The sequence below is a fragment of the Sapajus apella genome, unplaced genomic scaffold (assembly GCF_009761245.1).
Source record: "Sapajus apella isolate SASKATOON/1434 unplaced genomic scaffold, GSC_monkey_1.0 scaffold157, whole genome shotgun sequence".
Classification (NCBI taxonomy): Eukaryota; Metazoa; Chordata; class Mammalia; order Primates; family Cebidae; genus Sapajus; species Sapajus apella.
This window is the reverse complement of record NW_022437097.1, coordinates 1,635,245-1,659,699: the sequence shown is the minus strand read 5'-3', so window position 1 is coordinate 1,659,699 and position 24,455 is coordinate 1,635,245. Positions and strand designations below refer to the sequence as shown.

The 24,455-nt window shown below is 43.4% G+C and overlaps 1 long non-coding RNA gene across 1 annotated transcript; it reads right to left on the bottom strand.

Moving 5' to 3' along the window:
• Positions 1–6,190: 6,190 nt before the first annotated feature.
• On the bottom strand, positions 6,191–9,609 carry LOC116541846. Its single transcript, XR_004264972.1, has 3 exons — positions 9,516–9,609; positions 6,715–6,805; positions 6,191–6,610 (listed from the first exon to the last, which is right to left on the bottom strand). It is a non-coding gene; the product is annotated as an uncharacterized LOC116541846 (long non-coding RNA).
• Positions 9,610–24,455: the final 14,846 nt, after the last annotated feature.

Sequence of the window (24,455 nt, the reverse complement as noted above, 5' to 3'; positions counted from 1 at the left end):
GTGCTTTCTTGAGATGTTTATAGCAGCTATGAGAACTTATCATGGACAGGTTTGGAGCATCCTATTTCCTGGCCCAACAGAGTTTAGCATTTTGACATTGCTTTGAGATAATAAGATAGACTTGGGTTGTAAAATCCACAATTCCAAAAGTGGTACTGTCAGTTTTCTATTTAATGGGATGCTGTCATGGATGCCACCCAGATCCCTCACCAGGACTGAGGTTCTCATTCTTCCAGTTGTCTTGACTATTGGCTGCTGAGATCACAGCTGCATCTGGAGGAATTGCCTTTGGTAGAAGTGAGGTTGCCTCACCCAAATTATGTCTCCTTCTCCAGAGTGTACAGATCCGTAGAGAAGGTACAAAAGCCCAGCTTTCTCACCTCAATTCTGGACAACTCTGAACTGCCACCCCCGTTACACAGTGACATATAGATTACCCAAGGCCTTGGCTGCAACTGCATTGCAATTCCACTCCCTGCTTTGTCCCATCTGGCTTTCCTCGCTCCCTTAAGATGTTGTTCCTGAGAGCACTCCCCAACAAACCCTCTTCACACTCTCACAATGTTTCCAGAGGAACTCAACCTAAGACACATGTTCATTTTGCCTTCATTGACCCTTCCAGCCAACTTGGCCCCTGAGGATCACATGCTTACCCACCAGCCGAGGGAGCCCCAGGCCACTTTGTAAATCACACAATAATTCATTTAGCTGGCTTCTAATCCTTTTTGCTCTGATCTTCTTCCTTGTAGTTTCCAAATGCTCAGCTCTGAAATCTCCACCAAATCCCACTTACAGATCTTGAATTTTGGTCACATTTTTATTTTCTTTGTACCTTACCTTTTCCCAATTGGCTTTGCCTCTGAGTTCCCATTCTACATCTTGGAGGTAATTTTTGTAGCCAATGGTAAGAAGCGCCTCACAATAGGCCCCAGATGAAAGAGCAACCTAACCTCTCATGCTAGTACCTGTCTAGTTAATGCTGCCCTCTCCCCCACCAAGACCTCCACCTCACCCACCTGCCAGTACTTTGAGGTGAGCACATCAGACAAGGGAGATTAGGAGCATTCAGAAAATTAGACATTAGATGCAATTCATGGCGGGAGAGCATGATATTCATATTTTGCTGGGCCTTAATCTTCAAAAGTACTAGCAATGTGCTCGGTACTACACAGAACACAGCACACATGCTGTGTTTACAAAACTGAGTGAAAGTGCATGGACACAGAAATAAATAGCACAACATAGGGCTTCTACTGATTACATAGAATATGCCTGATTACGTAAAATAATACACACAAGAGGAAACTTAAAGATCATCGAAGACGCTAACTTCTTCCCCTTCCCCAACATGCACACACACAATATACCAAACTTCGTTTTCTAGACTATGGGCTTCTGATTACTTGTCTTCAGGACAGGAGAATTGTCATATCTCTGGAGGTCCTTTTTATTTCCAAAGAACTCAAGTTATTTGAAAGGTGTTTTCAAGGAAGTTTAAAAATATGTCTGGGATTTGTTTTAATCAGGCATGAAAGATATGCAGACACAGAAATGATAATTATGAAGTCTATATTCACAGACTCCTAGGAACAGGAGGTGTGACATGCCACACAGGCCACATGGGGAAGCACGAGGGTCGTCAGGAGGCAGAGGGTGTCAGGGGAAAACATGGGCAAGGTTTTTTACTGTGGTTTCCAAGAGGAGGAACCCATGAGGTGGAATAAGCAGGTTTAGGATTGGCTAGTTTGAGTAATTCAGTGGGCTCTGGGACATAGCCACTCTTTCTAACTGTCTGGCATCTGGCCCTGGGGTGATAGAGACAGGTGGATAATGGCCAGATAAAGAAGGTAATTGGAGGCCATCCACAGGATCAGTCTCTCCATAAGATACGTTCCTACAGGGGAACTGTTCGTTCTGGATGTATTAGTCCATTCTTATCCTGCTATAAAGAAATATTTGAGACTGGGTAAATTATTAGAAAAGAGGTTTCACTGACTCACAGCTTCGCAGGCTATATAGGAAGCAGGGCAGCATCTGTTTCCAGGGAGGCCTCAGGGAGCTTTTACTCATGGCGGAAGGTAAAGCCAGAGTAGGCATCTTCATATGGCTGGAGGAGGAGGAAGTGGGTGTGGAGGTGCCACGCACTTTTAAGTAACCAGATCTTGTGAGGACTGTATCATGAGAACACCACCAAAGGGATGGTGCTAAACCATACATGAGAACTTCACCCCCATATTCCAATCACTTTCCACCAGGCTCCACCTTCAACAATGGAATTAACAATTGAACATGAGATTTGGGTGGGGACACAGATCCAAACCGTATCCCCAGGGAAGTACGCATTTGTCATGCTGCAGATACTGAGCAATTTCCCTCCACTGAGGCTCCTTGTTGCTTTGCTCTTAATTATTATAATTTCGTAGTATTCTATACTTAGTTAGCTAATGTTGTTAACTGATCATTCTCTTATCTGTATGTCTATAACTATTGAAATAGGAGGTAATGAAAGTCAATTTTCCTTCCATTGCCCTATTCCTTTTGTACGTATACCCAGAGTGATTGGGGAATGTGGGCTCTGGATTGGTTGGTGTGCAGATGAAAGGCGCACTCCCAAGCAAGTTGTTTGCAATCTCTAGGAATTAGCTGCCCTGGGAGCAGTAGTTTCTCTTGAGTTAGCAAGGCTCAGATGTCAAAACACCAAACACAGAAATTAGAAAATGTGGTTATTACAAGGGATGAGCAGCAGCTGCCTCTGCGTTTTCTACCCCAAGTCTGACCTCTGCGCTGCGGGGCTTTATGCTGGGATTTTCTCCAGAGGGCTCTCCGCTCCTTGCAGCCGGTCATTCTCCTCTGACTCTGCTTCCCTGCCTGAGTCAGGACTGAACTTTCTCTCTCACTTGTCTCAGTTGAGAGACACCAGTTTATCCTTTTCTTCTCCTGTGTCCTGTATATTACCCAGCACATGGTTGGGAACATTCTAGTTGCATTTTGAGCACTTAGAAGTCTATCCATAGAATGTGTTCCTGCTGGGGAATTGTTGGCTTCAGGGAAATATGTCTTTGTCATGCTACAGATACTGAGAAATTTCCCTCCATTGAGGTTCCTCATTGCTTTGTTCTTCTTTATTATAATTGTTTAGTGTTCTATACCTAGTCAGTTAATGCTGATAACTGATCATTCTTCTCTGTACTTCTATAAAATATTAAAATAAGAAGTAATGAAAGTCAATTTTCCACCCACTGCCCCATTCCTTTTTTTATTTATACCAAGAGGGAGCTATAATAATGTTCAGTTGATAATGCTTTTATAAAATATTTTTCACCTCTTTATTGTCTGGAAAAGCAGCCCTAAGCCATTAAAATAATACATGAGGCGGGGTGCGGTGGCTCACGCCTGTAATCCCAGCACTTTGGGTGGCCAAGGCGGGTGCATCACGAGGTCAAGAGATCGAAACCATCCTGGCCAACATGGCCGTCACTACTAAAAATACAAAAATTAGCTGGGCGTGGTGGCGTGCACCTGTAGTCCCAGCTACTTGGGAGGCTGAGGCAGGAGAATTGCTTGAACCCGGGAGACAGAGGTTGCAGTGAGCCGAGATCATGCCACTGCACTCCAGCCTGGCACCTGGTGACAGAGCAAGACTCTGTCTCAAAATAATAGTAATAATAATACATGAATGAATCTGGGTGGCATGCACCAGTAGTCCCAGCTATTCAGGAAGCTGAGGAAAGAGGATCACATGAGCTAAGAATTTGAGACTAGCCTGGGCATAAGACCCCATTTCAAAAAAAAAAGTATGAATTAATAAAAAACATAAGAATGTTGTAAGTATTTTGATTAAACAAAAAATGATAGGGTAACTACAGGAAAAAATTTCTATAGAAAAGTTGATAGCTGGTTTTTAGTAACAGAAGGAAAAGTGGACAAGTCCAAATGGAGTATTTCCAAATAATGTTTCTGAACAACAGCAGGAATTTACAGCGCTCATATTTTACACTTTGTTTTAGAAATCTCATAGCACTTCAGGAAAAACAAATAGAAGGGGAAATTGGTGATAATAGCACAGATTTTCCTTGAGACAGGAACTATTTAAGTTTTGGAAAGAATTTTTCTGTGCAAGAAGAAAACTTGTGCTTAATCATCTACACTACCCATTTGTCCAGCCGGCCTCAAAGACAGCCCTTCTCTGACCTTTCATGGTCTCAGGGAATTTCTTGCATGAACAAAGTTCAAAATCTATACTTGATGGCTACTCTGCAGGAGGACTGATAAATGGGTGAAAATTTTTATTTTTTGAAGCTCAGCATCCCGATGCTTATTTGGAGTGTTCTTTACTTTCTCATTTTCATCTTATATCTTAAAATTCCTGGTCAGGTGTGGTGGCTCACACCTGTAGTCTCCGCAATTTGGAAGGCCAAGTTGGGCAGATCACCTGAGGCTGAGGTCAGGAGCTCAAGATCAGCCTGGCCAATATGGTAAAACCCTGTCAGTACTAAAAATACAAAACTTAGCTAGACATGGTGGTGTTTGCCTGCAGTCCCAGCTACTCGGAAGGCTGTTGAACCCAGGAGGCAGAGGTTGCCATGAGCCAAGATCACGCCACTGCACTCCAGCCTGGGCAACAGAGTGAGACACCGTCTCAAAAAAAAAAAAAAAATCATTTTTCTACTGCAGAGAAAGAAGAGAAAAACTCAGCTTACTTTTCACATTTGACCTAGCACTTGAGTATGTGTGACCTAAAAGCTCAAAGATCTTTTTGTAGCAGTGTTTTATGATTAAACAGTACAGCAAGCATATAACATCTGTGCCCCAAGGAACCACCTGAATATAGAAACTTCTCCAGTATCGTCTAGTCTGTGTATCTAATGGGAAGAGCGCATTGAGGAGGTAAGTGGAATATGTTTCACCTCCCTTAAGGCCTTTCAAGTCTGTTCTCCTGGCTACCCAAGACTCGTAGCTCATCATCATCTTTGACTTCTCGTTGTCTCTGAGATGATGTATTAACCCATTTGTCTCAAATGTCCACATACTTCCCAGGTCTTATCAACCTTATCTTCTTGCCATCGCAACAAATGCAGTCCTGCCTTCAAAGCTCCCTTCTTTGACTCTCTGAGTCGTTTCTGCACTTACCGGCTTCTCCCCAGCACAGACTCCTCCAAAGGTTGACACTGATGCTGCGTTCATCTTTCAAAATCTTTCTCTTCATTTTGTTCACATCCTCCTTCCCCACACTGTTTTAAAGCTTTCAACAATTTTTCTCCACCTAACAATGGACACCACTGGCCACTTTCTCAGTGCCAGGCCTGCCTTAGTTCATCCTCTCAAGGACTGCCCTTGACAGAGGTTAAAAATGAAGTGGTCCAACTTCGCAGAGGTAGTAAGTGGGAGCCCCAGCCTTTGGTCTCTCATCTTTCTAGTGTTAGAGACCATATTCTTAATGAGTATACTCTGCCTTCTTCAGAATGCATTCTAATATTCGAAATTCCTCATTCTGAGATTTAAGGAGCTGAAAAATCTAGGCCCATATTATTTCTCACCACTTGAGCTCCCTGCTTCATCCCAAAGTAAATTATTTCTCTCACTGGTGAGCCACTTACATGCCTGTCTTCCTTTCTTTCTTTGTCTCTCTTTCTTTCTTTCTTTCCTTTCCTTCCTTCCTTCCTTCCTTCCTCCCTCCCTCCCTCCCTCCCTCCCTCCCTCCCTTCCTTCCTTCCTTCCTTCCTTCCTTCCTTCCTTTCTTTTTCTTTCTTTCTTTTTTCTTCTTTCTCTTTCTTTCTTTTTCTTCTTTCCTTCTTTCTTTTCTTTCTTTTTTTTTTTTTTGGTTTTAAGGAGCAGAGAGTTTAATTGGCAAGAAAGAAAAGAGAAGGCAGAAGGAAGAGTCTCCCCTGTACAGAGATAAAGGGAAGGGGGCTCCAAAGTTGAAAGAGGAGATTCCCAATATCATCCTTTCTTCTTTATAATTTTTTTTTTTGAGATGGAGTTTCACTCTGTCACGCAGGCTGGAGTGCAGCGGCATGATCTCGGCTCACTGCAACCTCTGCCTCCTGGGTTCAAGCAATTCTCCTGCCTCAGCCTCCTGAGTAGCTGGGATTATAGGTGTGCACCACCACGCCCAGCTAATTTTTTTGTATTTTCGGTAGAGACAGGGTTTCACCATGTTGGTCAGGCTGGTCTCAAACTCCCGACCTCGTAATCTGCCCTCCTTGGCCTCCCAAAGTGCTGGGATTACACGCGTGAGCCACAATGCCCAGCCTCCTTGGTTTCTATCTGGTCAGAATATTTGCTTCTTAAAAGCAAGTAACTATGTTATACTTCCTTCTATCTTCCACAATATAATTATTCCCAGCTCAAAAAACACTTGGTTGTTTTGGAGAAACTTCTTCATCTTCAAGGGATTCAGCATATTTGGTCTTGGGTTCTCAAACTGCTTTCTCAGCTGCACTTCTGGGCTCTGCCCACTTTGGAATGTTAGAGATGGTTTCTTCTGCTGAGAAGTGTCAGGAAACAGACATATGAAGTTGCACACTAGGCAAGATCCTGAATGTATGTAGATTGACGCCATGGCTTGAAACATTTATTCACTTGCCTTAAAAGAAGGCGAAAGATGATTCTATAAAAAAATTAAAAAAAATCAGTGCATAGAATGCCAATATGGGATCATATGAATGCAGAATTGTGGACAAATAGTACAACTACCCATGAGACTTTGAATACCTTAGGCAGACACCCTCTGGTCCTGGTTGTATATTTCATAGATGAAGTAAAAGAAACATTACCATTGTCATCCTCGCTGAATTCTTCCACGCTGTAAAAAACAGTGATATGTTTGGGTTAACTGGGTTGATGATGGTGGTGAAAACAGAAGCATGGGTGATAGGTGCACTGAAATCTCAGAAGTCACCACTAAAGAATTTATTCGTATAACCAAAACCACCTGTACGCCAAAATCTATTGAAGTTTTAAAAAAATAAACAGAAGCAGATGCCTCATGGGAGGCAGAGCATATGTTCAAGACATAGCAAGTGCAGTAAGCATGTCCTTGAAAAGACACCTGCTGCTCCTTTCTGGACACTCAGTGATGGGGCTGAGTCAATATCTATGACTTCTCAACCAGCAACTAACTTCCCTTTGAGGCAATGATTTCAACCTTGGCTGTCCAGTGGGATTGCCTGGAGATGCCCAGATTTCACTTCTGGAGACTGGATTTTTTTTCCCATTTATTTTATTGCATTTTAGGTTTTGGGGTACATGTGAAGAACATGCAAAATTGTTGCATAGGAACACACGTGGCAGTGTGATTTGCTGCCTTCCTCCCCATCACCTACATCTGGCATTTCTCCCCTTGCTATCTCTCCCCAGCTTCCCACCCCCCACCGTCCCTCCCCTATTTCCCCCCAACTGACCCCAGTGTGTAGTGCTCCCCTCCCTGTGTCCATGTGTTCTCATTGTTCAACACCCGCCTATGAGTGAGAACATGCGGTGTTTGATCTTCTGCTCTTCTGTCAGTTTGCTGAGAATGATGGTTTCCAGGTTCATCCATGTCCCTACAAAGGACCCAAACTCATCATTTTTGATGGCTGCATAATATTCCATGGTGTATATGTGCCACATTTTCCCTGTCCATGGAGACTGGATTTTTATAAACTTCTCAGATAATTATAGTGCTCAGCCACAGGCTGAGAACTGTTGGTTTTCTGAACCCTTGCAACCAGGTATGGCCTGTGAAGGAGCATCTGGAGGCACCTGAAGCTCATTAGAAATGCAGAGTCTCGGGCACCACCCCAGAGCTGTCAGATCAAAATCAGCATTTCAACAAGACTCTCATAGGACATGCATGTACATTAAAGTTTGGAGAAGCACAAATCTAGGCTCTTCTCTTCCTATGTAGCTTCTGACCTCCTGAATCTTTGCCTTCTACTAACTCAGTGGCTTTTCATCTGTCTGTGATATTCTGCTTCTGATTCTGCTCGAAGTTGTTGACTCTGTCTGCGCGTTTTGGAAGCGTGTTGACTTCCCACCCCTGTTCCTAGCAAACTCTAACTGATTCTGTTAAGTAGAACCACCTATCCCAGTTGGGCAGAGCTGCCCCAGGTCTGCTGGCCAGCCTGAAGACCAGCTGCATGGGAGGAGTCCTTTCATGTCTGTTCCACTGTGGCCAGATCTGGAGACACGCCATCCCAGAGGCCAGCTTTCTTCAGGTGAGGCCATGGGCCCAGCAGACATCCACTGAGGCCTCTCCTCTCTGATTCCTTTCCTTCTAGAACTATTGTTTTGGAAATTACTATCATGTGTCACTCTGGAAAAGTTAAACCTTGTGACATGTTGTCCATAGCTAAGAGATGCTCATGCAGGTGGAAGAGAATTCCAGTGTTGATGAATCGGGCCCCTGAGGATAAATGACCACTGGAAATGATTCATCTTGAGAAACTGACCCAGGCCTGAATTTAAAGCAGCCTGAGAAATTCCATTCTGATGAAGAAAATGAGGTGTGGATAGAAAGTGCTGGTTAACGATAAAAAGAGACTTTCTTCCAAAGTGTATCAAAGTTTTCTTCCTTCCTTCCTTCCCTCGTTCCTTCCTTCCTTCCTTCCTTCCTTCCTTCCTTCTTTCCTTCCTCCCTCCCTCCCTCCCTCTCTCCCTCCCTCCCTCTTTTCCCCTTCCTTCCTTCTTTCCTTCCTTCTTTCCTTCCTTCTTTCCTTCCTTCCTTCCTTCCTTCCTTCCTTCCTTCCTTCCTTCCTTCCTTAGTTTCTTTTTTTCTCTCTTTCTTTATTCTTTTTTTTGAGACGGAGTTTCACTCTGTTGCCAAGGCTGGGGTGCAATGGTGCAGTCTTGGCTCATTGCAACTTCCATGTTCTGGGTTGAAGTGATTCTCTTGCCTCAGCCTCCTGAGTACCTGGGATTACAGGATTACAGCCGCTATCATGCCTGGCCAATTTTTGTATTTTTATTAGAGATGAGATTTCGCCGTGTTGGCCAGGCTGATCTCGAACTCCCAAAATCTTTTTAAATTTAAATCCAACATATACAAATGGTATTGACTAACCACAGTTTCATCTTTAGAAACAAACGCCACCTGGAGAAAGCAAGGAGACATGAAGAGTCTGCAAAGACAGCCATGAGAAGGCTTCCTGCACCCTCCCCACCCTCTGTCCCACGTCTCCAGTCCCTCATCTTCCACCTGCTTCCAACAGGTCCCTCTTCTGCAGCAAGGTGTTGGAGACTACCTAATAAGATTCCTGCTTTTCCCCTGCATTTACATTTAGATGATGACTCTAAGGAGAGCTGTGATCTAAGGAAACGATCGGAAAGACTACAAAAGGCATTTCAGGGAGGGCTGTACATTGTTTTGCTTTTTTGTGTGCAAAGGAAGGGATACCTTTCCCTGAATCACCTTAAGTCATTTTCCTCCACAGTTTTCCTCACAGTCAACATTTTTTTAAACCCTCGAGAGCAGCTAAACCAAGCAGAGAAGTACTCTGCATGAGGTTTCTTGAGTTTTACCTGAAATGACTTACTGTGAATGAATTGAAGAATCATTGTCTTCATAAGTATGCCAGAGGTTGTTTGCCATGGGGAGATTTATAATCACTTCACCAGCACCTTTAAATTGACCTGCAGATGTGTCCAGGTTAAGAAAAAGCAATATTGAAATGCAAATTACAAATTAAATTAGGGAAGAACTATACTGTAAAATGTATAGCTAAATAGTAAGAGCATCTAAGCTATTTGATTAAAAATCAATAACCACTTTGATGAGAAATCTGTGGGACAGAAAAAAATTAATCAATTGTAAATAAATACAAAATGAAGAGAAAGTCCCTCTGCAATATTTTCTGTACATTACTATGTATAAATATAATTCTTTTGACAAACAATTAGAATAAGAAGATGACATCGGTGCAAATTGAGGCAAAATGAATCTCTCTGTACACACTGTGCTATGGTCTGAATGTCTGCGTCCCCCAAAATTCGTATGTTGAAGCCCTAATCTTCAAGGTAATGGTATTAGAAGGTGGGGTCTTCGGGAGATGATTAGGTCATGGGATCAGAGCTCTTATGAATGGGATTAATGCCCTTCAAAAGAGACCTGAGGGAGCTCCCTCACTCCTTCCAGCAAAGAAGCAAAAAGACAGGTCCAGCAAGAGGGAAGTGAGGCCTTGCCAGGTACTACATCTGCTGGCACCTTGACCTTAAACTTCTCAGGCTCCAGAACTGTGAGAAATAAATTTCCATGGCTTATAAGCCACCCTGTTTATGGCGTTTTGTTGTAGAAGCCTGAGAAAACAGACACACTGTGAAGTCTATAAAATTTTGAACAACATTAGTTCGACAAGACTCGCCCATGCTGGCCTTGTGCTCATTCCAATCTCAGTCATTTGGGAATATGGCAGATTCTAATGGTCAAGGAATACATCCCATTCTACATGCTATACTTAACAGTGTGGTTTTGACAAGCAGACATAAGGTCCCTGCCTCTGAGGAGGCAGAATTGACACCATGTGACTTCTGAGGTTGGTTCTCCCTGTGTCATGTGGGACACGTGGTATCGGAGACCAGCCACAGGCTGTAAGAAGAAGCCCAAGCAGCCTTTGGAGAGGCCCGTGTAGGGTGGATCTGAGATCCTCAGCCCATGGCCCTAGCAGAGCTCCCAGCCAACCGCCAGAACCGACGTGCCAGCCAGATAGATGCTAAACCAGTTTGAAAGCACATTATCCAGCCCCAAATCAAGCTGCTCCAGCTTACGGGGGGTGGAGCAGAGAGGAGACTAAACTCAATTGTAGATTCATGAGCAAAAGAAATGATTTTTGTTGCATTAAGCCACAAAGTCATGGAGTGGTTATCACAAAGTGAGAGATAATTAATACAAGGCCCTCCCCATACACCCTGCAGGGTTTTGCGAACATCCCAGGGATCTCAAGCACAGCTCAATGCTAGGAGGAAAGAGCTTTGATATTTGGACTTCTGTAAAACTGAGGTTCCACTGGCCAAGCCAATAAGATATTCTGAAATCCAGCATCCCTGGTTTCTCTTTGGGTAGGAAATGAGCTGAGGGCCTTGTCTACTGCTGAGGACTACCCGTAGCCAGACTTCCACTGCCTGCCCCACTCTCTCCATAGGATCTGTAGACCAAGGAGCTCCATGTATTTCCCATTTGGGGACCCCTGCACCCCGTCTTCTTGGCTGTGCTGCTCCATCCTCCCCTTCAGCACAGTCCTCACCTCCCTCAGGGCTCCTGAAAACAAAAGAAACCTCCCCTGGGGCCAGGCAGTCCAATGGCCTTCTTGGAACAGAAAAGGAATGATGCTGAAATGGGAAAACACACATACTAATTGCTCAATTTATCTGCCACATTTCTATTTTGTTTAGGCGGTCACCAAGGGAACAGAATGACTACAAGAAAGATCATAATATTGATAATTAGAGGGAAAAATGTATTATGGGCCAGGTGACTTTTAAAATCCCCTTCAGAGATTAAATCTTTCTCAAAACTTACATCAGCACACATACAGTACACCCATTCTTGGGCATCATATGGAAACAAAACTTAGGAGAGTAAAAACAGCTGAAGTGACAACTGGTCCATTTGACTTACAGAAAAGGAAAGAATCCTAACTGGGATCAGGAAGTCGGAAGTCTCATCAGAGCTTGCTGTCTCATCCTGGGCAGGTAACAGTCTGTTCCACAGCTTAGTTTTCTCATCAGTGAAAAGAGATTGAACATGATCATCTTGAAGCTCTCTTGAGCACCACAGTCCTACAACTCCTGACAAGTCATCTTAATACGAGCTGATTCAATTACCAACCAATCAGTACTATAAGAAAATCAGATAAATGTTTGGTGCAAGTATCGGAATTTTCTGCCACTCTGTGGCACGTTGCCAAAAGTTAAATTGGATTCATATAACTTTATAAACCTCGAAGGTAGCAAAGAGTGAACAAAGAGATATGAGCTATGAGTGATGGATGCATAGAGGTTTTCTATGAATACTCCTTGAGCGATAACTAGCTGGCCCATGACATGGCAGGTTTATTCTAATTATTGTCATGTAGATACGGTCCATGGGCAAATGCTCATTTACCTGCTTCAGGCGTGTCTGCACGCACGTGTATAACAGCCGTCACTGTAGTCTCATCAAGAGGCAGATAGTTCATAAATGATTTTATGATCATTCTATATCTAGTCCATGCTAGATTATGAAGAAAACTCCAATTGCTTATATAATGTTCACTATAAAGGCAAGAAATATTCTTAACATTTTTCACTTTTAATTTTTTGTCTGGGAGTCCTTGACTGCCACACACGCAAGTGGGCAGAGCGGCAGGAGGACAGCCAGTGAAGAGCGTAAATCTTGAGAATTCCGGGCTACAGGGGATGATTTAGCTAGAAAATAACTATGGGGCACAGGTTTGCTCTGCTATTTTGCTTGGCAGAAAACAGTAATCAAATTTAAGGTGAATTGAGAGAGGAATATTTTCTCCTACCACACAAAAAAGCCATCTGACAGTGGTTTCCCAGGGTTTCGGGATAAAAAATCATATTTAAATGAGAATCCTGGTGGAGGAACTTAACACTTTACAACAAAAAATAGTTTTGAAGAGACTGAGTTTGCTAGACATCCACTGAATACTTATAAATACTTTTGAAAAATTTCTTAAAAAGTAAAAAATAGCCCACTGAAGTGATGCTTCTAAATAATATTTCCAGTAGTATTGTTTGTAATAGCCCAATATTGGAAACAATGAAAATGTTCATCAGAAGAGGATTCACCAATTATATGATGATCCATCCACATGCTGGAATACTATGTACCCGTTAAAAAGAATAATAAAGCATTCTATATATACAGTCAAAGTGAAAAAAGCATGTGATGAATATGTACGTGATTTTTTAATGTTAAGTGTGCACCAGATGCTGGAAGGATGCGTAGTGACTGCGAATAGCAACTGCCTCTGAGAGGTAGGGAGAAGTGGGCACTGTAAAGAGGAGTGGGTGAATCTCTCTCCATTCTTTTTTTTTTGTTTTTACTGTTTTATAAGTTTTGGATGTATATGCTACGTGCAAAACAAGCTAAAAAGAAAGCACACAAAATGATGACATCAGTTCCATTTTACACAGGAGAATCACTGTGATGGTAATGTACAGTTAATGTACTACAAAACCTCTATGCTCAGTCCACTTTCAACTTTTCCTACCTTCATTATTCCATTCCCCAGCTTTGTTTTGTTAATTACAAACAATGGGATCAACTTTAAACATGCAATGTAAACAACAAATAAAAAATATCCATCCCAAACACAAAAAATATAAAGGCAAACAAGAAAAACTGTCTTGGCCGGGCGCGGTGGCTCAAGCCTGTAATCCCAGCACTTTGGGAGGCCGAGGCGGGTGGATCACGAGGTCAAGAGATCGAGACCATCCTGGTCAACATGGTGAAACCCCGTCTCTACTAAAAATACAAAAAATTAGCTGGGCATGGTGGTGCGTGCCTGTACTCCCAGTGACTCAGGAGGCTGGGGCAGGAGAATTGCCTGAACCTGGGAGGCGGAGGTTGCGGTGAGCCGAGATCGCACCATTGCACTCCAGCCTGGGTAACAAGAGTGAAACTCCGTCTCAAAAAAAAAAAAAAAAAGAAAAACTGTCTTATAATTAAGAAAAAGCTATGCAGAAGTCAAACTGCATACACCAGATTTTAGGAAAAGATTTTGTAGTGAGAAAACAATTACAGTCTTGTCTTCATTAATACAGCAGCCCCACCTCCCTACAATTTATTCTGAATGATAACGTGGAGATAGGATGTGGGATGGGCATGGGAGCAGGCGACTAAAGTCATGTCCATAGAAGACATATTCTCAGGAATGATAGAAAAGAAACTGCAACATGAAGATGATTTCTCTAAAACTAATGACCTTATATAAAGATGCTGGGAACATGCTTGCCCTTAGAGACATGTTATATTTATTTTAAGTAAACAGGCAGAAGATTTTATGACCTTGGAATTAAAAGTTAGGTAAGAACTGGCCAGTGTAGTATGTATTATACCTATCGACTGTTTGACTGTGCCTTTTGTCTTAGTGACTTATTTTTATTTTTATTTTTATTTTTTTGAGACGGAGTCTTGTTCTGTCACCCAGGCTGGAGTACAGTGGTTCGATCTGGGCTCACTGCAACCTCCACCCCCGCTAGGTTTAAGTGATTCTCCTGCCTCAGCCTCCTGAGTAGCTGGAATTACAGACGTGCGCCACCACGGCCAACTAATTTTTGTATTTTTAGTAGAGACAGGTTTTTGCCATGTTGGCCAGGCTGGTCTAAAAGTCCTGACCTCAGGTGATCTGCCCACCTCAGCCTCCCAAAGTGCTGGGATTACAGGTGTGAGCCACGGCACCCGGCTACTTAATATTTTTGAATATTTAAATACAGAGGTATTTTAGGTAATGTTGAAGCCAGATGAATTAAGGTGGGCTAAAGGGTAGCAAGCTTTCAGTAAAGACGTTTTTAATACGATAATGAGATGATGAAGATGATGTTGATGACAATGGGGATGGTATGATGATGGTGATGGTGATAATGGTGGTGATATCGCTCTCATTTGTGGTTTAAGATGTGCCAGGTATTGTACAAAGTATTTTACTTACATTATTTTATTCAAATCTCACAACAATCCCACAAAACAGGAATTGTTCCATTTTCTAGACTAGAAACAAAAACTCAAAGAGGACAAAAAAATTTGAGAAAGTCTCATCTTTCTCTCTCTGGTATAAAACTGGAGATTAAGTTAATGCTGATGGAAATCATGCAATATATCTGAACTCAAACAGATGTTTTATGTGGTACTCTTTCCCTTTTAAATAAAAATATTTTCACCAGCCCTGAGAATGCCTCTTTGAAGCTATATGTGTGGATACACTGGATGATTCCTCATCAGCAGTTTTGGTAGTCAGAAAACAAAAATGTGCGTTTTCTTCATTTTGTTTATCATCAGGAGGTCTAGCTAAAAACCAGTGCCATATGGCTCTCTAAAATAGTGGTTTCATTGGGCTGGGATTTTAGTTAACAATGGGAACTACACATAACCCACAAACTATTTCATCCTTACTGTAAGACATAAAACATCTGGATATGCCTACGTTACACATGTGAACATCTCCAGGTCGGTATATTTTGGCCTGTAGACCAAGAACCATTTTTCTATTGTCAAGATAGGAGGAATATCTTTGCCACTGATCAATGTAGTGATGCCACATGGTTCCACTTACTCTTTGGCCCTTTTATGATACAGGGCCTTATGACCTGAATTATGATGTCAGGAACCCAGCTCATAGGCTCCTGGGTAGGTCTCCTAGTAAGTTTGGGCAGGATTAAGAGCAGATAGCAACATGCAGAATTACTTTGTTAACTTCGTCATTGCCTGGAAAGAGGTAGATTTAAGCATCAACTGATCAGTAACTAGATAAGGCAAACTGCCTTTTTCACCATCAGAGAATAATGAGACAGTAAGTTAGAGGCAGTGGGGTTTGTGTCATAAAACGATTTGAGCTGATATTTTCACGGCAGACTCCAGAACACATTGAGACATTCTGCAACAGAACCCACTTGCCATCAAGTCTCCTCCTGCAATAAGACATTATGACTTAATTAGATGTGCTTCACTAAAGAAGGCTGGAATTGTCTTGGTTTTCTGTTGCTGCATAACAAGTCACCACAAACTCAGTGGCTTAAAATGACACTCATTACTCTCTGGATGGCATCACTGCATTGATTCATCAGTGGCAAAGATGTTCCTCCTATCTTGACAGTAGAAAAGTGGTTCTCGGTCCAAGAGATACTGATTTGGAGATGTTCACATGTGTGATTAGGCATATCCAGAGGTTTTGTGTCTTGTGGCAAGGATGAGATAGTTTGTGGGTTACGTATAGTTCCCATCATTAGCTCACAGTTCTGAGGTCAAAAATACAGGCACGTTGTGACTGGGCTTTCTGCTCAGGATCTCACAACGCTAAAGCCAAGGTGAGAACCAGGCTGTGTTCTCACCTGGAGTGTGGTGCCCTCTTCCAAGGTGACATCCAGTGAGCTGCAGTTGTAGGACTGAGTTCCCAGTTTCATTGCTGTCTGTCAGCCAGGAGCCACTCTCAGTTCCCAAAGGCCACTCACAGCCCTTGCTGCGTGTCCCTTTCCATCTTTAAAGTCAGCATTAGAGACTCTTATGTTAATCTCTGTCACCTTTCAAGTCTGTTTCTCCAGTCTCTTTCAATGGATCATCACCTGATTGGATCAGGCAGACCAAGGATAGTTTTTCGTTTCCTAACACAAGCTGAACCATCCAGCATAACCTAATCATGGGAGTGACCATTTCATCAAAGTCCCAGAGATTATACAGGGAACGTACACCAGGGGGCTGGAATCTTGGGGGATAGCTTATCATTCTGAATTATTATGTTTCACTGAGATACATTTGTTCTGTTGAGATCTGCAGGGGTGAGATGAAACCCCTGTGGGTGAAGAACAGTCCTAAGGGGGAGGTCATCCATCCAGATAAGGGCTGGATTCCTCAGACAGGAAACAGGAATTACGAGAGTGGGATTGAAAGGATGGAGGAGACAATGTCGCTCCTTTCCTTGGTCTTTACTTTGAGAAACTTGAATGTCTAAGAGTTCATTCCAGTAGCTTCGGTTAGAGATGACCACTGCTTCAGTGGACACAACCTGCTGGGCAGGAAGGCAGCCCTGGGATGGACCACAGGCTCAAAATGAGCACTCTCCATTATTGAAAAGATAGTACCTGTTTTGATTTCTCTTTTGCTCCACTCTTGCCTCAGGAAGTTTTTTTTTTTTTTGTACATCCCCATTGTTCAGCCGATTATAAGGGGCACACCTGGATCAGAGTGCTAAAGAAAGAACAACTACTTCTCCAAGCTAGCATGCTAGTAGCAGAAATTTCCAGCAAAAAAAACACTCGGGGGAATGTGGATCCTATAGAGAGAACCAAGATTGGAGCTGTGTAGCCTACCATAGTTTTCTGCTCACGCCTGTAATTCCAGAACTTTCAGAAGCTGAGGTAGTGGATCACTTGAGGTCAGGAGTTCAAGACCATCCTGGTCAAAGTGGCAAAACCCCATCTCTACTAAAAATACAAAAATTAGCCAGGTGTGGTGGTGCATGCCTGTAATCCCAGATACTCGGGAGGCTGCGGCAGGAGAATTGCTTGAACCCAGGAGGCAGAGATTGCAGTGAGCCGAGATGGTGCCTCTACACTCCAGCCTGGGCAACAGAGCAAGACTCCATCTCAAAAATAAATAAATAAATAAAAACGAGTAAATAAGTAAAACTGTGGCTGTAAGATGGATTGTAAGGCAAAATTAATTATTCACTGTTTCACGCCTGATGTTGTGAAGTCGTGTGATGATAACTAAAATGGAAAGCATTCAGGTGAAAAAGTGCCAAATCCATCCTTAGGGGGATATTGTGCCTCTACCAGCAAGAACATCTGTCTTAAAAATATGCAGCCCTAAGCCAGGTGCAGAAAGTCACATATTGCATTATTCCATTTGCATGAAATATTCAAAGTAGGTAAATCCAGGAAGACAGAATACAGAGTGGTAGTCGTCTGGGCCTAGAGGCAGGGAAAAGGGGAACTGCTTAATGAGTACAGGGTTTTATTCTGGAGAGAGAGAAGTGTCTGGGAACCAGATAGATGTGGCGGTTGCACACTATTTTGAATGTACTAAATTACTGAGTTGTCCACTTTAGAATGATTAATTTTATGCTATGTGAAATTCATATCCATACATGCTTTAAAGTGGCTTCTTAAAATGATGCATGCTTGAGTCCCAGTCTAGAGCTGTATGTTATTGAAGTTTTCCAGTGAGATGCTCAGTGAAAAACAAGTCATAGAGAACTCCCCCACTCTGCCTGCCCAATTTGCAATGTTAGCAGAGAAACTATAAAATCAACAACGTCGTGACAGTACTGTAGCTTGTATTTGTGAAATTTAAACCATTGGCCAGGTATGGTGGCTCAATACCTGTAATCCCAGCACTTTGGGAGGCTGAGGTACATGGATCATCTGAGGTCAGGAGTTCGAGACGAGCTTGACCAACATGGCAAAACCCCGTCTCTACTAAAAATATAAAATTAGCTGGTTGTGGTGGTGGGTGCCTGTAGTCCCAGCTACTCGGGAGACTGAGGCAGGAGAATCGCTTGAACCCAGGAGGCGGAGGTTGCAGTGACCCGACATCACGCCACTGCACTCTAGATTGGACAACAGAGTGAGAGTCCATCTCAAAAAAAAAAGAAAGAAAGAAAGAAAAAATAAATTGAAACCATCAAACCCTGACTGGCACTGGACACAACAAGAGTACCTCCAATGACATCCCATTGGGAGCCACATTACCTCACCAAAAAGCTTGGAAGGGTTAGGGTGTCCCAGGGATAGTTCAGGGCTATGTCTGAGCCTCTCATAAGGCATGTGGGAGCATGGCCAGCTTCTTCTTCTGTTCTCTTCAAGCCCCTCCATACAAGCATCTTTAGACGTCTGTTGACTGGTGCCAAACTTTAAAATATGGAGCAACACCATTGGTTAAGAAGAAATTGTTATAGTAACTATACAGAGGCCAGATACAATATTTTATCAAAATTATAAAGACTAGATTTGCTCCATTGTTGTCTTTGAAATTTCTTTTAACGGGATCCTACTTCTACCCCCATTAAAGGTTTCACGGAGTAGCAGATCTTTTAGGAGCTGAGGAGCCTTCAGCGCATCCGAAACTGCTCAAGATAACCAGTCTTACATAGCTGTTGTTAAAACCATAGAACTATAAAAAGTCTTCAAAATGTGTTAAAATGCAGAAGCCGCTGGCCATGCAAAACAGTACGAAGGGCAACCCCAAATGAAATGAAGGGAAACCCACCACGCATGAGTCTATAGGCTCATTTGTTCTCTGCAGAGGTAGGTGAATCACCAAGAGAAAACTTTGCAATTTGCAAAGGTGTTTCAAAGATAAATGCAATATTTTGCTGGGTGATATTAAGTTAGAGAATATTCCTGGTCTCGGGATTCTTTTCTGGAACATTATGGCTGGTAATTTTAGGTTTCTCAGTTCTCCCAAGTGTTCCTTTGGGGGGAAATACGTCTCTGCCGAAATTTAAGCAATCAGTATCTGCACATTAGGATGAAGTTTTCACCTTTTTGTTCTCAGAACTATGGAAAATGAGAGAGGATCACGTGGGTCTGGTAATACCCCACTTTTCCTTTCAGCGGTTTAATCACACGGGAGGTCTCGCGTTTCATCAGGGTGTGAAATGCCTTATATTTCTCCTGGTTTCTTTTTTCTTCTCGCACAATGAATGCAAGTGCAGGAACGTGAATGCGGCCCTTCCCCACCACACACAGGCTGTCTCCCACCCCGGCCAGCTATCCCTGCTCTGACCTCCAGGGCCTCCCTAGGGAGACGGTGCCCCTTCCTCCGCAAGGCGCAGTCCCGCAGCCCGGGCCCTCTTTCCTCTTCCCCCGGCCTCTGCGGGCTGGGAAAGGGACGAAATGGAAAAACCGACCGCTCCAGCACCCTCACCTCCACCGCCACCCTCACCTCCGCCGCCGATCCGGGGTCAAAGCTGCCGCATCTCACAGGGGCCTTCACAGCGCGCGGCACCAAGACCCCCATTTCTATGCACCCTGGAAAGGGTGATTAATTTAAAGTGAGTGGAGTCTGTTTCTTTAAGACAAGCTCATAAATCGTGAAAGATCACCACTTCTTTTCAAAAGCCTCTCCACGGTCTGAGTCTCCCTTCTGGGTCAGTAAAGTCATTGAAGCTTTAACGGCATGCCATGGCAGATTACACGATACAGCTGTCCCGGCACCGTGAAAATTAAGTTATGCCCCGTGTCAGCAAGGGAGTTTTCCCCTTTCTTTTCTCTCCCCTCCCCCACCCCTCCTCTTTTTTTCTCTATTCCTTCCCACCCCTACTCCTCTCCCTCCTCGCTCATTCTCTCCCCCTTCAACCTCGTGCACCCCCCTCCTCTCCTCCCTCCTCCCAGCCTTTCCAGCGATCTCCCCTGGGCCCTTTCACCTTCCTGCCGGGAAGTGCACATCCCAGGACAGGCAGAAGTTGGCCCACAGGCTGCTGTGCTTTGAGCCTGGGCTATTGAGACAGTAAGTGGAGATGATTGCTTTTCAGAGAAGAGCTGGCAAAATGCTGTCTTTTGTTCTCCACCCACCCCCCACACACAAACACACATTTTTTTGCTTTCTTCTCTCGCTCTTATTCTCTTGTCCTCCTCCTTCCTTCTTGGCGTCCTAGCCTCCTGTGGAAGCCCTCCCGACCTGATGCTAGCAGCGCCCTCTCAGTGCTTCCACCTGCTTGGCTCACTCCCTGTTCTTGAGCCAGCCCAGTCTGCTTGGAGGTGCCTCTCCCCTCAGGTCAGCAGCAGCGGTCAAGCCTTAATTTTCTTCCAAAGTTAATCACTAGTGTAGCTGTGGCTGCTGCTCTTTTCTCCATGCAGGAGCGGAAGGTGCAGAGAGCTCCCAGTAAACTAAGAGAGCATCAGCTCTGCAGCCCTGAGCTCCCCTCCCATGCTGATGGTGACTCATACACACGTGGCCTCCTAAGAACCCTCAGGGCCCTCAACACCACACACAGACACACACACACACACACACACACACACACACAGAAAGAACATAAATCCTTCAACATCATTTACTTACAGCCCTCTCTGCTGAAAAAATTGAAAAAGCAAACTAAATAAAGAAACACACATTTGTCTATTTGCATACAATCTGCATCGCCCCAAGAGATGGGATACATGCTTACAAAGTGAAAAATTTCTAGTGTTCCTCCAGCAGGGTGAAGGGGAGGAATGCTCAGTTGGTTTTGGAGAGTCTGAGTGGCATTTTCTATGGTTTAAGCGACCGCCTCATTTTGGGGTCCCTGCTCTGCCCACACACTGCCCCACTCCCTGCCTTCTCTTCTTACCACCCAGAGCCTACCTGAGCCAACTCTTTTCTGCAAAAGATCCAGGAATTAAATAAAACCACATGGTAAACTAGAGAGCAGTTGTTGACATGAACGATATAATTGCTGCACCATGGAAAACTCAAAGGTTTTGAGAGACTGCCTCAGCTGGGGTGGAAGCTCTTAAAGCAATCACATTTTATAATATTTTTTTAAAATTAGGTGCTTTGGAAGAACCATCTAAGAGCAGAGCAAAGTTTTGATTTTCTTGGTCTAAGACCCAAAAGTAGGTCAGGTATGGTGGCTCACACCTGTAATCCCAACACTTTGGGAGGTTGAGGCAGGAGGATTGCATAAAACCAGCCTGGGCAACAGGCTGTCTCTACAAAAAAATTTAAAATTAGCATACCTTTCACGAAGATGATAGGGAAAGGCGACTCCTTAATTTGGGGGGTTCAACAGCTACCCATGTGAGCTGAGGAATTCTCTGAAGCTTAGCCCCATGGGTAGAGAAATGATGTGTGTGAATGGGGTCGCCCTAAGTCCCGGGGGCTCCGGGCGGTAGACAGACTCCTCTGCAGTCCAGCAGTCTTACTCCAAGGGCAGTTCTCCACCTCATACACCCCAGCCGTCCTTCTCCTTCCCTCATAAGCTAGCTTCTGACTTCCTGATGCAGCTCCTAAACTGGGTGGGAAGACCTCTGAAGAGGGCATTTGAGAGTGGTGTGTGAGCAACTCAGGAGCACAGAGAGAGGTGCAGGCTCCTCTGGGCGGCAGCCATGGTGGTACCCTCCTTTGAAAATATTCTTAAGGAATTCTATGGGTGCCTGCTTATCCCACGGCAATATCACATGGAATTTTATGCTTATCCCATGGCACTCTAATATGATGTGAACTTTAGAAAAATCTTGCAGCCGACATGTTTGACTATGGGCTCCCCCACAAAAAGACCCTGAGGGAAGGACAAGGGTACAGGCAGTTTATATAGGGGTATGATCTCAGGAAGCAGGGCTGAAAAAGAGGGAAATGAGACCAGAAAAGAAGAAGGGCCCATAAAAGAGTGAATTATGAAGCTTATCATTGAGAGCAAGGGGATCAATTCTACCTAGACTTTCAGAAGTGTTCCAAATGCTTCCTAGAATTACCTGCTTGAAGGCAGGGGCATTTATCCACAGGATCCATTTTTCCCATTGGCTAAGAGTTGTCCCATGAGTCTTAATTTCCCTACTCTTCTCAGCCAGGCATGCACCAAGTGAGTCACCATGGAATTGGAGGGGCTCGGAGCAAAAGCAAAGATTGCAGTGTATGCTGGAAAGGAGCATCAGGCATCACACACCTACTTGGAATTGTGCCTTCTTGCTCATGGATCTCCAGAGAGGCGTCCTCTCTGTATTTTAGAGATGAAGCTCAGTGACAAGGAGTACTTTTCCCATGGATCCTACCTAGTGAGTCATGAAAGTGGAGTTTTCGCTCAGGAAAGCTTTCTGCTGTTGTCAGATTGCATAGCCTGATTCTCTAGTTCTTCACCTCTATTTCTAGTTGCCTCTTGAAGACTAAAGAAAACAAATACTCCCTGTGCAGTGATTCTAAAAGGGTTCCCTGTTAAAAACAGAGCCTGAGACGTAGTTTAAGAGAATGTAATATTTTTTGGAGATGTAGGAAACACCAGCAAGAGTGGGGAGATGGCATAGGGAAGGGAAGGCACTGAAGGAGGGGAAATTATTAGGCCAGCTAACAGTGAGGGCAACTGACTTGCAATCTCCCCAGAAAGCTCTGAAAGTGACGTAACACATGTCCGTCAGAAAGATTCCCACCAAGGGGCAGAGGAACTGTAGTACTTATGCCCCACATTCTTGAGCTATTGATTTCAATAGTAGCTTGGTGGGTTGGGGTGGGGCATGGATCACAGGGTTCAGTGTTGCAGGTAACATAGGTTCCAGTAGCTCCCCAAAAAAGACCCAAGGGCCACCACTGGCAGCCAGAATTGAGTGCTTCCACTGGGAAAGTGGATGCAAAGGGTTATGGGCAGAGTGGTGATTGAATTGGCTGCAATCCCCTACGCATCTTGACCTTCCAGTGACTTTTGGAGGATTGGAGCTCATCCTGATCAAATTACTCAGGGTTTCTCCCATAATGAGAACCTAAGATGTCAAGGTTCAATGCTGTGTTTGTAGATACCCCTCTTTGCTTACTTTTTTGCCTCATCCTTCTCTTTCTTCCATGTTGTTTCTCATTTGTTACCCAGCAAATATCAAGGTTCTATATTTCTAAGTTATAGTATTGTTCATATGCTACCTGGTATAAACTCTAACCTGTTAATACTAAAGCATTAACAAACTTTAAAAAATCTCGCATAAATTTGTTTCAGCTTGAGCTGATATTGGAGGACCTCCAGCTGTAAATGCCACAAATAACCAATGGCCTTCATCACTTGCAGGGTTCCTTCTTACATGTAGTGCCTTGATCACGTGTTGGAGTCACAAAGCAGACTCTGGAGAGAAACAGGTGCTTGTCACATAAATTCTGAATGGATCTGATGCCATCCGCCCACAACTACATCCTCCTTGTGCCTGTGGATTTTATTCCTAGTAGATTCTCCAGTTTTGTTTGTGTAGCACACAACTTCACAAATTACCTTATGTAACAATTTGAACTGAGAAGGTAAAATACAATCTCTGTTTTCTGGCAAGTGCTAGTAGAAAAAAAGGGAAGTAACTGCAGAGTAAGTCACAGCTACAAGAAATTTAATAATTCTTTAAAGTGCCATTTATAAGAAAATAAAATTGAAGGCAGATTCTATCAGAAGAAAAAGGTTTTTTTTTATGAGACTTTAAAACAAAAATAATTTTAGACAATAATTTTTAAAATTCAGAATGTCAGTATCTATGGTTGAAGGAGCTTGTCATTTTCATTCATCCATCCTGCACAAAAATGCTTTGAGCTTATTATAAAAATATCCCTCGATTATAATCTCAGCCATTTTCTTATTTTTCTTGTCCCTTACTAAAAGACTTAGCTTCAAGCTTATTTTCAATTAAGTTTTATTTTCATTTTTATTTGCTGATCCTTGTAGGGAAATACTGCATTTTGTCACTAACGTACACCAACAGTTACAATAAGGCTGGCTTATAAAGAACATTCTTATCCTGATTTTATTCAAATGCAAGTGCTGATACAATTTGATTAAAGTAGCTGTAAAATATGCCGGGTGTGTGGGAGGTAGAAGTATGGAAAGGGTTTGAGAAATCCTAATCCTGTAGCTCTCAGGACTGCAAGAGTTAGACCCCAGCTGGTGTAAATGGATTAAAAATCTTTTCTCATTTCAAAGGTTTGATCTCAATAAGGGCTTGATTTGATGAAATCAAAGTGGCAGCTTGGATTTGAAAACTATTTGGAGTGGAACTTCCTAAAGTTTATATGTGAGGGAAGAATTGGCAGAGGTATAAATGCGGGGTGACCATGTATTTATATGGTGTGTTTCACTGGAGGCCTATTTGTAATGGGAAGA